The sequence below is a fragment of the Triplophysa rosa genome, linkage group LG24, assembly GCF_024868665.1.
Source record: "Triplophysa rosa linkage group LG24, Trosa_1v2, whole genome shotgun sequence".
NCBI lineage: Eukaryota > Metazoa > Chordata > Actinopteri > Cypriniformes > Nemacheilidae > Triplophysa > Triplophysa rosa.
The window spans coordinates 10945632-10959558 of NC_079913.1; positions in this window are offsets into that span (position 1 = coordinate 10945632).

A 13927-nucleotide genomic window follows, 5' to 3' on the forward strand; every position below is an offset into this window, starting at 1 on the left:
AACCATTAAAATCATGGTTACTGTGGTGAAACCATGGTTACCACAAAATACCCACGAAAACCATGTTTTTTTAAGAACCATAGTAAAACCATGGTTTTGCCATAAGGAACTAATACACCCCCCCCCAAAAAAAACATGGTTACTACAATTGTACCACAAAAAAAACATGGTTAATTTTGGCCTGCGTGAATTTTTAGCAGTTTTATGAGTGTGGTGTTGAGTGGACAAATGTATTTAAGCCATCAAGAAAACGTCAATAAATATTTATATACACGTGAACTTAGTTTTTATTGATGTTTTTGATTGTCAAATTCAAAGTCTTGCACACAGACGCATATAAACAAAGATGAATGTAAAAATGCCTAAAATTCCCTCCGCTCATGTACAATATCAGTCTCTGTCTCCCTCTAGTGGCATCTGTAATAATATCACATCCCTCACACACCTGTGGTGGTTGGCTACATCGCAATGCTAGATGGAGTTTAGCTTCCGCGATGACTTGATGCAAGTTTCGGTTCATTTTTCATAATTCTTGGACGGATGGACATTCCTGCTGTAACACAAGCAACGTCTGAGGTCTGTGAGTGTGCAAATATGCAAATATTTTGCTAATTTCTCCATGACACAATCTGCCATTCTCTCAAAAACGCTCTGAACGTAATTGTGATTTTAATTATATAAAAACTCACTATTATACATGTACTTCAAAAGCTGAGCAGACAAAACAGTCTACCTAATGTTACATTCACACTTTGAAACTTTATAACCACTCCCATTAGCATTTTATCACAGGAGCTATCTATAGATGTGCTGACAGGCCGTATCCCATGATTCCATCGTGAACTGCTCAGATAGACTCCTTTATACTCAGTAATTTGCTGGACTCATACCTGTAATAAATGTGTATATTAGAGTTTTTCTTTCACTTACAAAAGATAGCATTTGATAAATGTGTTTGACCAGATGGCAAACCTAAGGCTGTGTTCAGACCTGACTTCTTTTTCGAAGCTGCTAACGTCTGTTTTACATTATAATCCTATGGAGTAAACCGTGTTTTCAAAAAAAACGCCGGCGTCAGGGCGTCTTTTTAAGATGAAAAAAGTTCAACTTTTCCGAAAAAAATCAATGCCTATTGTTCATGAAATATTGCAGCGTTTATTGTAAATAGTTGTCAAGTTGGGTCATTTTCTTTTTAAAAGTCATGTACCAATAAACTTCTGTTAAAATCTGAAAATGCACTTCGGTCCTCTAATGACTTTCCATCTTAAAGGGGTCATATGACATGGCTAAAACAAATCGTTTTATCGTTTGTTTTAGATGTAATGCAATATGTATACACAATTTAAGGTTCAAAAACACTGTATTTTCCACATACTGTGCATGTTTGTCTCTTCTCTTTGCCCCGCCTCTCTGAAACGTGCAGATTTTTTACAAAGCTCATTGCTCTGAAAAGCGAGGTGTGCTATGATTGGCCAGATAACCAGTGCGTAGTGATTGGTCGAATACTGCAAGCGTGTGAGCAAGCAGTCTTAGTAAAATCATACCACGACCACGGACTGACGTAGATTTGTGGGGGTGTGGTTACACGAGGCGTTTCAGGCAGGTCTGGGTGAGCATTCGCTTTTAGATAGAATGCATCTTTTGTTCCAACACTTTCATTCTTGCAATTTTACGTGTCTAATACATGCATGGGTAACACACCAAAGACACAGAAAAACACGTATTCGCGCCATATGACCCCTTTAAATGAGGTAGGATGTTAGACGGCTTGGGCAGAGCATCCGTTAACTCCTCCCCTTCAACTGTTAGTTTGCTGCCACTCCCATTTCAAAATGCATCGGCTGTTTTTATACATCCAATCAAATCGCAGAGAAATAAGAAAGCCACGCCCACTATCTCTTTCGAAATTCCATTTCACTTGGAAATGAGTCAAAATACGGAAGTAAAAACGATCGCAACTTCCGGTTCACGGGACTTTAAAATTATGTTTTGGTTGGTAGACACAGGTCACGTCTGCCCTGTTTAGACAGCCAGCGACTTTGTCGCTGTGTGTCGCTTGTTTCTTGCTGTTAAGGCGTTCCTAGCTTTGGTTGTCCTAGTAACAGTTTTAACAAACCCTCCAATAACTGGCAAGAGATGGATGACGTGAGCTCCACTGCTGTACTCCTATAAGTAGTCGTTTGTGAAAGTCGCTCATTATTTGCATAACGTTGAACAATTCTCAACTTTTGTCGCTTGACTCCTGTTGCTGGACAACGCCCACTTCCTGTCGCCAATGATCATAGTCGCTCGGGTCGCCGGAAGTCGCCCGCTCTCCATTGAAATAAATGAGATTGCGTCGCTCTGCCGCTGCTAGTCGCTGGCGGTCTGAACGGCGCGTTAATAATCTATATATTGTACAGCAGGGTTTCACAAACAGGAGTGTGCTCACGAACCCCTGGTGGTTCGTGAGGGAATTGCATGGGGTTTGTGAGTTGTACCATGGTGTATAAGCCGTTTCCATTACTTTAAAAAGTTAAATCGCAAAATAAAAATTTCAGATTTAACAAAAACAAAAGCTATTTTGTAAAATACAATTGAATTATTTCCTAAAATCTCAGGGGTACTACAAGTAAATAAGGTCAAAGGGGGTCAGCTGAGAAATAAGAGTGAAAACTCCTTATCTACAGCAAATCACATGCAGAAATGTTTTTAAGAACAATTTTTACAGAAATTTGCCGTTTTGGGGGCTTTCTCACAATTTAAAAATTGTCAAATTTATTAGAGTTTTGAGATTTCTTCTGTGATTTCTGTACAGCCTATCTTCTGTTATTCCGTTTATTTAGGATTGCGTTAACACATTTTCAAGTTACCCACCCCTAAAGGTCGTGTGAACACCAAACTGCGGTTGGTCTCTTTGTTAGCCGGTCAGACAGTCGGTACCTTTTTCCTGTGAGGTAGACTAGACTTTGCAGATAGTCAGAAATCTGGCTCTTGAGGATTAAAGTTCATCTGGTTAATAGTTTACAGGCCGGAGCACTAACACTTCATCCAGATAGGGGGAGATCTTGGCAAAGGACCAAATCTGCAGCCTTGCGGCACGCTGGTCTCTCTGTCATGTTTTCAGTGCTGACAATGTTGTTATCACTGCTAATTTTGTGGTGTGATGATTGGCTTTTTCCATCCTGAGCTTCGTGTTTATGTATCACTTACACAATGACAACAGGATTGTGAAGCCAGAGAGTGCAGAAAAATGTCAAGAATGAATTAATTGTAATGCATTCCAGATGAAGCTAACTGCTAAGAGTCTGGTGTCTGTGTGTGTGTCCTGAGCCTGGGGGCTGTAAAGTGAGGTCTTGGGTGAGTCTTGGTTGACTCAATGAAATGGTTGTTGTTGTAAACCCTTGGCCTGCGGATTAAATGAGTTAAGAAGAAGACAAAAAGGTCTTTAGACCTAAAATTATAGGTTTGATGTATATGTCATTTTAAGGAGCTGAATGCATTTGAAGATATTTCATTGGGTCAACTGGAATTTTTTTAGCCATTGTTGGCTGCTTTTATTTAATGTGACATTTCACCCTAAAAAATATATTTGGTCATGATCAGTGTTGGGTGTAACTAGTTACTAAGTAATTAGTAACTGTAATTTAATTACTTTTCCCTTAAAAAGTAAAGTAGGGGATTACTCTTATTTGTTCTGTAATTAAATTACAGTTACTTCTGATGTAACTGAATTGAATACTGTGTAATGTATATAATAGTGGAATTGACATTCAAATTCAAAATCTAACTTTAAAATGCATGCATTAGTGTATCTTTCTCACATTTGTTATACAAGTCAGTTAATAATTGTACTTTATGCAGTTTTATATGATTTATTTGAATGAATTAAGAGTCGTTTTATGTCTATACTTGACTCACTTAACTAGTCAAGGTTGATATAAGATATAGAAAGTAATTAGTTATTAATTATTTTGTAGAGAGTCATTTGTACAGTAATCTAATTACACTAGTGAATGTGTAATTAGTAACTAGTAATTAATTACTTTTTCAGAGTAACTTACCCAACACTGGTCATGATTTACTCCCCATCATACAATTCGAACCAATTTTTTGTTCCCACATGAAACCCAAAAACATCTTAAATTATTAAATTGTAAAGTCTGTTCTTATCCATACAATAAATATCATATTCATGATGTTTGGTTGAATAGGTTGTGATGTTGTCATGGCTCTGCTTCCTTAGTCATGTTTTTCTTGGTCCTGTAGCAGAGCCATGACAAAGTCTTTGGTTATGTGTGGAGAGAAACATATTATTGTCCGTTTGACAATAATATACATTCTCTCCAGTGTCTTGTCATTGACCCCATTCCTCTCGTTTCCTCGTTATCTTTCCCTGAGTGTTTAATGTCCCACCCCTGCCCCATGTCGTTATCCCTCGTTTGTCTTCCCTATATATACCCTCTTGTTTCTTTGTCTTGTGCTCGTGCGTTATACATGGTGTCTTTTGTGTCTACCCGTGTTTCCTGTTCCTGGCCTTGTCTGTGGATTGTTCGTGTTTTGTGCCTTGTATTATTTAAGACGTTTGGTCGTGTCCTTTAGTTTAGTTTATAGTTCTTGTTTTCATTTTGCCCCCTCGTGGGAAGTCTTTTGTTTTATATATATTTCTTGGTTCTGTTTTCCCCCATTGTGGGTGTTTTTGTTCTGTTTTGTTTTGTGTAATAAATATATCTTGTTTAACCCCTTCACTGCCTGCCTGCGCTTGGGTTCTTCTGCCAATCTCTGACAGAACGCACGAGCCAGAACTGAACCCAGCGGGCAGCAAGATGGACTTCACCCCCACCGACTGCTGGCCATGCACCTCCAATCCAGTTTGGTGGGAGGCAATAGCCTCGCAGTCACGCACCGGAGGTGGCCCCTTTCCAGCGCAGCGCCATCGTCCATTGCGGGACTACGCTCGGGACGTCGAGGCCAGGGGAGCTTCAGTCCCTGAGGTGCTGGTCCGTGCCTATCTTGTGGCCGGGATGGACGATCCTCCACCCTTTCCGGAGCGGGAGGAGATGGTATACCAGCCGTTCCCACAGTTAGTGGAACGGCTGCAGCTCCGAGAGGAGCTAGTCAAAGGCTCCTCTCCCAGCTGTCATCGGGTCTCCTCTCATCCCGCTCTGGTGTCCGTCCCGGAGGACCACGTGATAGGCACCCTCACTATCGGAGGCCCAGCACCTCCCGTCCCGAGTCCGGCAGCTCCTCCACCGTCCACCAGCCTCGTGGGAAGCGGGGGAGGCGAGCATCCTGGGGGTCCACCTCCGAGGAGTCCCAGCCGGAACCAGCCATGCCTTCTACATCCTTCCTTCAGCCGACCTCCAGGCGGGTGGCTCGGCTGAAGAAGAAGAGGCAGCGGCGGGCAGCGCGGCTCCTTCCAGTCCGGTGTCCAGCGGTCCAGCCCGGCCAGCCGGTCCAGTCCGGTGCAGCCGGTCCAGTCCGGTGGCCAGCCGGGTCCAGTCCGGTGCAGTCGGTCCAGTCCGTGCAGCCGGCGTCCAGTCCGGTGGTCCAGCCGTTCCAGTCCGGTGTCCAGCCGGCGTCCAGTCCGGTGTCAGCCGGCTCCAGTCCGGTGATCCAGCCGGCATCCAGTCCGGTGATCCAGCGGCTCCAGTCCGGTGATCCAGCCGGCGTCCAGTCCGGCTGATCCAGCCGGCGTCTCCAGCCGGCCTTCCAGCCGGCGTCAAGCCTGTCCAGCCGGCCTTCCAGCCGGCGTCAAGCCTGTCCAGCCGGCCTTCCAGCCGGCGTCAAGCCTGTCCAGCCGGCCTTCCAGCCGGCGTCAAGCCCTGTCCGCCGGCCTTCCAGCCGGCGTCAAGCCCGTAGCTCCAGCCGGTCCCTGGGAGACTCCCAGGGCCAAGACTGTCCCCCCAGGACTCCTCCTAAGTCCCCCAGGACTCGCGCCCTCGAGCGCAGCCGGGGACTGGGACTTTCCCCCCAACCCTTTGGACTGCCCCCTATGAACTCTTGTTTTGCCCCACCCCCCCTCCCATGTTTGTTATTTTTGTTATCCCACCCCAGTCCTGTAGTCTTGTTGTCCTGTCTACCCCTTGTCATGTTCACCATGTTTGTCTGGTTTTTGTCTTTGTCTCGGTCTGCCTTGTCTTGTCCGTCTACCCCTTGGTGAGCACCTGGAGGTGCTCATTAAAGGGGGGGCTTCTTCATGGCTCTGCTTCCTTAGTCATGTTTTTCTTGGTCCTGTAGCAGAGCCATGACAAAGTCTTTGGTTATGTGTGGAGAGAAACATATTATTGTCCGTTTGACAATAATATACGTTCTCTCCAGTGTCTTGTCATTGACCCCATTCCTCTCGTTTCCTCGTTATCTTTCCCTGAGTGTTTAATGTCCCACACCTGCCCCATGTCGTTATCCCTCGTTTGTCTTCCCTATATATACCCTCTTGTTTCTTTGTCTTGTGCTCGTGCGTTATACATGGTGTCTACCCGTGTTTCCTGTTCCTGGCCTTGTCTGTGGATTGTTCGTGTTTTGTGCCTTGTATTATTTAAGACGTTTGGTCGTGTCCTTTAGTTTAGTTTATAGTTCTTGTTTTCATTTTGCCCCCTCGTGGGAAGTCTATTGTTTTATATATATTTCTTGGTTCTGTTTTCCCCCATTGTGGGTGTTTTTGTTCTGTTTTGTTTTGTGTAATAAATATATCTTGTTTAACCCCTTCACTGCCTGCCTGCGCTTGGGTTCTTCTGCCAGTCTCTGACAGATGTTGGGTGAACAAAATTCATTATTGGCACACTACATCTAATGCCAATGTCAATTTGACGTTGAATACCTACGACAGCTGATGTAGATATTTTGTTATTTTTAAGTTGGTCAAAATCCAACGTGCAACTCGTCTGCCAAATGGAGGCTGATGACGAGCCATCACTGGGTTTGTATGTCAGACTGATTTTTTTTCCAAACAAAATGTATATCCTATACATTTCAATACATTCCAATAAATCGAAGAGATAACTATAATAAATACAAGTTTAATTTAGTGTTCAAATTGAGTTTTAACACTTATTTTCTAACACTAGCCACTCAAGAACTATACATCATTGCTTCAAATTATGTTTTCTTCCAATGAAAAAGGAAACCATCACACGATTTTCATTTTTCATCCATTTAAGGAACAGTTCGCCCAAAAATGAAAATTCTGTCATTTACTCATCCTCTTGTCATTTCAAACCTGTATGACTTTCTTCTGCAGAGCACAAACGAAGATATTCTGAAGTAATCAAACAACGGCGGTACCCATTGACTTGCATTGGTTGTGTGTCCAAAAAAATAGAAGTGAAAGGGTACCGCCATTGTTTGGTTGAAAGAAATTTCATTTTTGGGTGAACTATCCCTTTAATCTTTCAACATTTATGTTAAGAGAGGAAACTACTTAGTGAATCTGAATTGACAGTGAGATTACAGTGCAAGCTTGGAAAAATATGTAGTTCCATTAATAAGTAAGTAATGCTAAAGAGTCATAAGGGGTTGAGGTCTGTGCTGTGGGTCAGTCATCAATGATGCATGCACAACAGGTGGCACGTGGCCATTCGGTTGTGAATGAATGCCCTCTCTATTGAATTGTTGGCCGATGTCCATTACAGTCTGTGCTTTGTTTACATTAAAATTAATAATTAAATACACACTGGCCAGTGGTCAATAGGCCCTGTTTGCCTGGCCACCATGGTGCAGATTAATTGCACGTGGTGTGCCCGTATAAACACCCAGTGGAAAAAGATCATTATCTGAGAAATCCCAGGGGAAGGTGTAAGTGAAAAAAGCAAGTTTAAGCAAAATTGTTAGGCTTGATGTCCCAGAGAGAAAGACAGAGAGAGGGAAAGAGTGTCTACAAAATCAGATATAAAATAAATAAAAAACAGGAAGTATATTTAAGAAAGGACATGGAAACATCATTCGCTAGGGTGCTTAACAGGCTCCCTCAACTTGTTGCAATGCGTCTTAGGTTCTTGAAGGATTCTTTCAGTTCTTCACATTCCACTGCATAAAGATACAAGCAAGTTATTATTTGTATTTTTACATATTTTAACACACAGACCCAAAGTGGTAGGTCACCACAGTGTTCGCCATTACATAGTTAGTGCTAAACAGGCTGTGAAAGGTTGGATTGGACCCCAGGGATCCCACCAGCTCTATATACTGCAGCGCAAGGCCATGCTTACCCAGCATCCCACTGAACGTGTCACAGACAGATTTACTGTTTGATCAATGGCTATCCATTAAGTGATCTAATCTCTAATTGGCAAATTGACAGTTCCTCTCTTTTCCGCTTCCTCGTTCTTTTCCTCTGTGATGCAGAAATCACATCAAGCATTCAACAAAATAATTCAAACATGTTTAAATCTACCCAAATGCCGCCTTTTCAAAGGTTTCATGTTCCAAAAAAATTGCTAAACAATGTTTTCTCACAAGTGCAAAATAACATACAAATTAACATTTTACACTAGAGGTCATCAAGCACTGACAGTTTTATAAATCATCATTGTGCCTATACAGAGAGTCCATATTCAATAACGTACATTTACATAAAGATCTAAAGCAAGCTCACTGACACAAAATGCTGAGGCTAGAAGACTAATAATGATGTACTGTGCATTTTGCCTTAATAATACAAGTACTGTTGCATTTTTGCATTTTGTATGTTGCTAACAGTGTGTGTAGATCTTAGGATGGCGAGAGAGAAACAGTTATTTTCAATTAGCAACGTATTTAAAAGGTTCCTCTGTGTTGTAAATTAAAGGGGTCATATGGCGTTAACACATGTTTTTCTGTGTCTTTGGTGTGTTATAAGTTGCCCATGCATGTATTAGACACGTAAAATTGCAAAAATTAAAGTGTCGGAACAAAAGACGCATTCTATCTATAAGCGAATGCTCACCCAAGCCTCCCTGAAACACCTCGTGTAACCACACCCCCACAAATCTACATCAGTTCGTAAGACCGCCCAAATGTATACGCAAGTAAGGTGGGCGTACTTGTCAGTACAATTGCTTAGGAGCCTGATGTTCCAAATATGGTAAGAGGCGTTACATTTCCGTCACACGCTTGCTGTATTCGACCAATCACTACGCACTGGTTAACTGGCCAATCGTAGCACACCTCGCTTTTCAGAGCGATGAGCTTTGTATAAAATCAGCGCGTTTCATAGAGGCGGAGCAAAGAGGAGATACAAACATGCACGGTATGTGGAAAATACAGCGTTTTTGAACCTTAAATCATGTAGACACATTGCATTCCATCTCAAACAAAGGATTATATTCGTTTTAGCCGTGTCATATGACCCCTTTAACATATGATGGGTTTTAACCCTTTGTTGGGTCAAATATAAACCCAACAATTTTACCTAATAGTTGGGTCCTTTTTGACACAAGACTTGGTTGAAAATATCCAAGCATTTTTCGAGTCAATCAAGGCTTCATTGATGATGCTATTTCCTCTTTATTTGAGCAGCTCAATAGTGGGTGACACTGTAGTGACATTTATAGAGCTGAGAAGCTTTTAAGTAATTGAATCAGGTGAATGTATATGGGACAACAGCCAATTTAGCATGCCTTTAGCAAATTAGCTTGAGATTATTTTGTATACAGACCACATGTTCCAGAGTTCAGTATAAGGTGAAGTGTGTAATTTTGTAATTAAGTACTTCCTTTTCTTGTAGTTTTAAGTACGGGACAACTATAAGTAACCAATGTGTAGATTGACTGATGTGAAGAATAAACACTGTGGCCCTGTTACAATTTACAAAACAACATTTACAGCAAGGATAATAATGAGATTTAGGAGGAAAAAAGAAGGAAAAGTATATTTATTATATACAGTATACATATACATAGACATATACGTACACACACACACACATGTCTGGTTTATTATCTCCTTGGGGACAGTCCATAGGTGTAATGTTTTTTATACTGTACAAACGTAAAGTACCAACGTAAAGGTCTGATTACAGAGAGTCACCCAAACATTTTTTCCCATTTATGCAGAAGTTTGGAGTTATTTCTAAAATAAATTTCGGAAAGTTAACCCAAACTTACAATAAACAATAAATACAATTCAGCTCAGCATGGGAATATGGAAATTGAAAGTATGAAGAGAAACAGAGAGGGCAAACCTATATGTTCAACAGCGTAACCTTCTTGTGATAGCGGCGCTGTTGTAGCTCAAGTTTGTAATGGTCACATATGTTTGTAATCGCATGTGGCTGATTGGCCTGCCTGTTTGCAGTAATGAACCCATTTCCCAGGATTCTCAAAGTTGCTCTGAACAGTGTTTGAACCTTTCATCAGCAAATGCAGTAATGGCCAAATGAGGTTTTCCAGTAAAGCACCAAAGCCTGATGTAAAATGGTAAATGGATTCATGATCTAGTCCATCTGCTGGCCACAGCTTTATCTATGCCAGATCCATACCTGGAACTTTTAGAAGTTAGATTAGAGCATGTCAGGACTTCAAACGTTTGTTAACTGAAGTTTAATTGATGTTCTTTGAACAAAATGTAACAAGTTTTTATATCACAGTGTGCTGTCTGGATGGATGTTATGTGTGAGGACAAGAAATCAAACTGCAGGTTCTAGTTTGATTGCCCTTAAACTGTATCCACTTGTTAAGTCTGACATCACGCACCACCACTTCAGAGTCCAAATGCTCTAATATATACTCAGATGCGCTCTAAAGCTACAGAAAAACCACAATCCTAACCTTTATTTCCATAACAAGATGGCCAGACAGCATTTCATTTTATATGAATTATAATGCAACTAATAATGCATATTTGTCTTTCATTATTAGTAAGGTGTGTTGTATAGTTTGCCATACTTATTAAATCAGAATGATCTGTTTATTCAATGAAAAACAAACTTGTATTAGTGTTGGAATGTTATTGCGTATTTAATTGAAATGCTCATTTTGCCGTTTTGTTTTCTTAATCTGGAAAGAGCGTACTCGTCCATTAAAGATTCAATCCATCATTTGAAGTCTACATGCATCCTCGTTCAACTGCTCATAGTAAATTAAACATAATTGAATTGCGCTGTGTGGATGACAGGCCCGCTCAGATCTAAATTTACATGAGGATTGGTCACGCCTGTCTGCAATGACCTCTGCCCGCAGGAAGCATATAAAACAGCAGGATGTTTGGACAGGGTAGATTCATAACACCCCTCAGATGTTTTGCCGATACTTTTTATTCTACTCAAGCTACAATCCAAAGCAGTTAGAGAAATGGGACTTTGTCCCACGTTAATTTATCCAAGATGCCTTTAAAATATTAATGCTTATGAGGGGAATGCAGAGTAGTGCACGCTGCTGTATTCTTACTTACGGTATGAAAATAAAGTATGTAAGTGAGTTATATAAATGGTCTTTTTAAAAGGAGGATATTTATAGATGCGATTCAATTACATTTGTTCCGATGAGACCTACCACCCATTATATTACATTATTAGTTAAATGTTAGATTACTTTCTCTGAAACTCACTTCCTGTGAGGAGTCGGATTTGCTTGCAGAGTGATTATTGATGGTATAAAAACTGCATTTATTGCATTTGGCAACATGTCTAGAAGCAAAATTGCTCATTGTAAAAATGCCACCATAGAGCCAATATGATGTATATTAGAACGTTTGGCCATAAACACTGTACTTGTAATTTCAGAATTATAATTATTCACAAATTTATTATTATTATAAATTTGTTGTGATTTTCTAAGAGCTTACATACATATGTAGCACAAGACTTACAAAAAATTAAATGTGGTGGAAGAAGAACATTTAGAAATTAAACTTATAGGTACTGTTCGTTACAGTATGATTAATGAAGTTCTTATACAAAGATTTAGGTACTTTGTTAAAGATATATTTTTTGGGACTTTTTGCCTTTATTTTGACAGGACACTATAGAGATTTTGACAGAAAATGTTGGGTGGAGAGAGGGGCGCAGGATCGGCACAGGACCTCGAGCCAGGATTCAAACCCGGGTCGCCGGAGGTACAGTTGCGCCATGTGACAGAACGCTGCCCATGGCTATTGGCTCCAACTTTAAAATGTATAAAATTATTTAAAAACTACGTAACTTTATTAGGTTGGTGTCCCCATCATGCAACGGGGCATAATAGTAGGTCGAAATTTCTCACTGCCAGATTTAATTGCGCTGATGTTTTTTTTGAGTGTAGTATTGCATTGTTTTGCAACATCTGGGGATTATTTTCTACTCAAAGTGACCCATGCAATTATACTCCAAAAATATATACTGTGTTACCATTATTATTTTCTGTGTATATATAGTTTATATTTAAATCTGATAAAAATTACTGTAAAAATAAATATCTATTATTTAAAAAAAAGTTGTGTGACACCATATAGGAATGAGTATTTAGTAGTAATTTTACATAATACAATCTTACGAAAACATTTTAATATAAAAAATTCTAAATGAAGGTTCAGTGAACATTTTTCAAGTAATGATGCAAATTAATAGTTCAACTGATTATTGAAATGGACAGTTTAATACAAATAAATCCTAAAAATGTGTCAAACAAGGTTTCTAAAGGGTTATTTGAGTAGTTAAGTAAGTGGAGTAGTTGTAATGTAAGTTAATACAAATATACATATAAATTAATGTTAATATAAATTATTATAAAATAAATTGTTACATTTTAACCAAACCGGAAGTTTACTTTAGGCCAGCGTGTATCCGATGAAACCGATGTACCTTTTAAATCCACACAACCTTTCTTTCGCACAAAAGGTTCTTGTAATGGCAATTGTTTGACAGACTATAAAAAAAAATGTTTTTTTTTAGGAACCTTTGGCTGAAAGCATCTTCGGGGAACCAGAAATGGCTATTCTGTGGCATAGACAAGAAGAACACGTTCTAGCTTCTTTTTTTAAAGAGTGTGTGTTGTTATTAAAATGTCTCTGTCTACACAAGAGCCTAATGGCACCATCTTATAAAATGTAATAGAAAAATCATTAAAGCTGATCGTTATCAATCTTTACAATGTTAGTTCATATTGTTGGTGTTCAATATGCTTCCCAGGCTAACTTTGCATATTGGGTAAATAAGAATATGTTTAATCTGCCTTTCATCTGTGTTTCCCAGTGAAATGAATACACAGCTGGACCGGGTGAACCTCAGGCCACCGCACAATGCAAGTCTTGACCTGGCCATCCCTCAGGAGCACCAGAAGCAGCACACATCCTGCCTCAGGTTCTCAGCTACAGGTGAGTGAGCTTGGTAGGTGTCAAGGGGACAGAAAGACAAGTTTTAGTAGATATCCGGGGGATAGTTTTGCCATAGGAGGTTTCCTTGAGGTCAAAGGGGTTGCTGTACGAATGCAAAATTGGTTCTGAAGTATATCAGTTGTTCCACAAGGGACTGTTCTCTCTTACCGAGAGCCGCGTAAGATCCCTCAGACTGAAAATCTCACATCGTGCATCTGCATTCGATGCTGCAGAGGTAACCGATACGCTTTGTCCTTTGACCTCGACAGAATGCCCAACATTCTTTACGCAGGGACTTGACTTCTGGAACATCTGTCATTAGGCAGGTAGTCACCAGTGCAAGGCTGGGTCGCTACTCACGTCGGTGATGAATGAATGCTAATGAAAACTGACTTTACAGCCATGAGAGGGCATGACTCTCATTCAGCCTGCATACCTGAATTTAGCATGATTTCTAAGGTGTCCTTCACCTGTGCTGAATTTAGGGTGAATAGAAGCTTGCGTTTTTGCGAAGTTTTCATTTTTAGTTGTTTTCGGTTATACTTTGGTAGGTATGCACACAAATTGTAATCTGTTTGTTGCACTAACAATAGTATTCAGTGCAGCCGTATGAGTATCCTTCATGACCTTATTTCCCCTGGGGTCGAGAATGTCCCCCTTGAGACTGCCACACCGAATGTGA